Source organism: Prionailurus viverrinus, chromosome C1 (assembly GCF_022837055.1).
Source record: "Prionailurus viverrinus isolate Anna chromosome C1, UM_Priviv_1.0, whole genome shotgun sequence".
NCBI classification, from domain to species: domain Eukaryota; kingdom Metazoa; phylum Chordata; class Mammalia; order Carnivora; family Felidae; genus Prionailurus; species Prionailurus viverrinus.
The window spans coordinates 31,425,426-31,428,533 of NC_062568.1; the positions used below are offsets into that span (position 1 = coordinate 31,425,426).

The following is a 3,108-nucleotide window of genomic DNA, read 5'->3' on the forward strand; positions in this document are numbered from 1 at the left end:
AAAAACCATTGAGTTTGATAAATATGTATGGGAGATCTACTTATGTACAATATTTGGTTAGATGTGGCAAGATAAGCAAACCTATCTCTTACCTTTGCAGCTGTGTGCATGCTAGTGGGAAGCTAAGACAGGTGAATATCCCAGTGTGAGACAAGCAGGGCTAGAAAAGAAACAGAGCTAATTTTTTTTTTTAAACCTAAGTATTGTTTGTGTTCAAAGCAGGAAGCAACAGCATTCCAGATGAGGCAGTTGGGGAGGGTGGCATTTTCCTTAGACTCTAGGAAAGGGAGAAGATTTTGAGAGGCAGGCAGTCTCAGAGGAGAAGAGCATGGGTAATGACTCCCATGGAGAAGGAAGCTGTTGGTAGTGCACTGTGATGGGGCCAGCCGTGGGGAGGGGGAGCACAGTGATGGTCTGGCAGGGAGGGGAGGCAGGATGCAGTGATGGGGCTGGAGAGGGTTGTGGGGAGGGGGAAGGGACCAGTGATGGGGATGGTGAGGAGGGAACAGGGGTGGGGCACAGTGACTGGGCCAGAAGGAGTTGGGGGGCACAGTGATGGGGCCGGCAGGGCGAGGGAGCTAGAGCCAGTTGGTGGGTTGGAGCTGTTGGTTCGCAGCCTGAAATGCCTTGCAGAAGTAGTTGTAGTAGACATTCAAGAGCTAGCTGTAGAGAAGATAGAGCTAGAATGACTCTCTACCTTGGCTCAGAGAATACAGCTATGTCAAAGAGGCGCAATATTAATAGCCAAAATGTGACTTAAACTGAATACCAAACTCTGCTTGTCCTCCAAAGTAAATAAAAAGGAACTGATTCTTAATCACAGCCACCTCTCTCCCACCTTGGCTTTCCTTCTCCTCAAAGTCCTCATCTTCAAGCTTTTAGCACTTCCTATGATTCACCCCTATGCCAACTGTTTCGATTTTATTCTCTTTCCTTCATTCTCTGTAGGCCTAGCTCTTTCCAAGCAGGCTGTTGTCATCTCTCTCCCAAGTCTCTTTCCTCTGGCCCCTCTGGCTTGTCAATCTTTGCTCATTTTGGGGTGGAAATTTAATCTAGTGGTAGGCCTTTTATGTTCTCAAGTCCAAAGGGCATGAATGAGACCCTGAGATAGTGACAATGGAGAGAAAGGGACAGATCGAAGAGACCTTTAATGGCAGAACAAAAAATAGGATTTGGCAGAAGATAAGGTGAAGAGAAGCAGTCAAAAGCAGCATAAGGTTTCAGGTGAATGTTGAGTAGTTGCAGATGGACAGACAACTCTGGGAGAGGAAATTTTGAGGGAAGATGACGATCATAGGCTCTGTGGTTGGCATATTAAACCTGAGGTTGGTTTAGAAGAATATTAAAAATGATAGAATTTCAAGAATTGTAAGCATTTGTCTAGTAAGTGCTCAGATAGAAGTTTAATAGGTAAATTTTCACAAAGAGTCTGGGCATTTGGGTGGGCATGATTTTTATTTTATTTATTTATTTATTTTTTGAGAGAGAGAGAGAGCATGAGCAAACAGGGGAGGGGCAGAGGCAGAGGGAGAGAGAGAATCTCAAGCAGGCTCCATGCCCAGCATGGAGCTCATCATGGAGCCTGTCACGGGGCTCGATTACATGACCATGTGATCACAACCTGAGCCAAAATCAGGGGTCTGATGCTTAACCAACTGGGCCACGTAGGCACCCATAGGTGGGCAAGATTTTAACACGTGTCATTATGAGTAAAGATACTATGAAATAGCTGTCTGTGATATTTCAGCTTTATCCTACAGGCAATGAGAAGTCACTGTAAGTCTTTGAACTAAGAAGTAACTTGAAGACAATTTTTTTTTCATATGAGATAAAAAAGACCATTTAGAAGGAGGATGGATTGGAGTAAGGGAGAAATTCAAGGAGATTTTTGCAGCAATAAAAGGGTGAGGTAATGGTTTATGAATAAAAGGAGTTATGAAACTATGTTGGAAACTGTGGAGTGGAAACGAAGAAACAAATAGAGATGTTTAAAGGAGGGAGTGTGTCAGTTAAGAGTGTGGTTCAGGGCTCCAGAAGATCTGGTTCAAGTTTTGCTTCTCAGATGCTTCTTCTTCACTGCATGACCTTGGGCAAATATAGTTATTCAGTGCCTCTATACGCCTCAGTTCCCTTACCTATACAATGAATATGAATAGTGCACCATCACATTAAATGGTTATAAGGATTAAAGAAAAAAAGTCACATAAAGTTTTTAGCACAATGTTATAAAACTAGTTAAGAATGCATTTTCTTTTTTGCCCATTAATGCATTGTATTTGCACATATGTATTATATCTCTAGAAAAAGAATCCCAATGTTTTTCCTCCTGTGTGTTTTTGTCTTACTTTTCCATGGTCTGTGATGCCAGCTGAGGGTGTCAGTACAATGAAACCAAACTGGCAGGACAGGAGCAGATTATTCTGCCATTTTTCTAGCTCTTTGACTTGTTCATCCAATCTAAGACTGATCACTCCACACTTGTTTAACCTGCCTGTGAGGCTCACAATATTCCCAGCTTTGTGATCATCAATCACCATACTTCATCATCATAGTTAGAAACCGGATGATGGCCTAATAAGAAAGTGACATTACCTCTCTTTTCAGCATTGTTAATGCTCTTGAGAAGATCTGCTAGGACATTCATGTGCACCACTATTGTGGCATGGAAAGATGGCAGAGAGAGCAAAGAATGCATGTTATTACTAAAAGTACAGTCCTTAGCAACAGCAGTGATGGTGAAGAGTGGAAGAATCAACGGGACCAGATGCCTAATTGAGTATGAGTAAAAGGAAAGGGGTCACTGATGACAAGTTTTGAACTTGGGTTACTGCAAGTGAGACCACAGAAGCCAGGAAGTCAAGAGGGGGAGCTGAAAATGACCAGGAGGCTGGTTTTTGCCATGTGGAATGGAGGAGGTGGCCCTGCCCTTTGGCACCAAGGAGGAGACAGCCCCACCTCCTGATCCTGCCCTCTGGGCCTCTAAACTGCCTTTGGGGCATTCTTCCCTGTCTTGAACATGAACACATGCTCATTGTGGGATAGGTCTGTCACCCCATTTCCTGCCAGTAGAATCCCAGAAGTCTGACAGCCTTCTTTCATTTTGTCCTG

The 3,108-nt window shown here is 43.6% G+C and overlaps 1 pseudogene; it reads right to left on the minus strand.

Moving 5' to 3' along the window:
* Positions 1-2,297: 2,297 nt before the first annotated feature.
* Positions 2,298-2,647, minus strand: LOC125173600 (40S ribosomal protein S15a-like; annotated as a pseudogene).
* Positions 2,648-3,108: the final 461 nt, after the last annotated feature.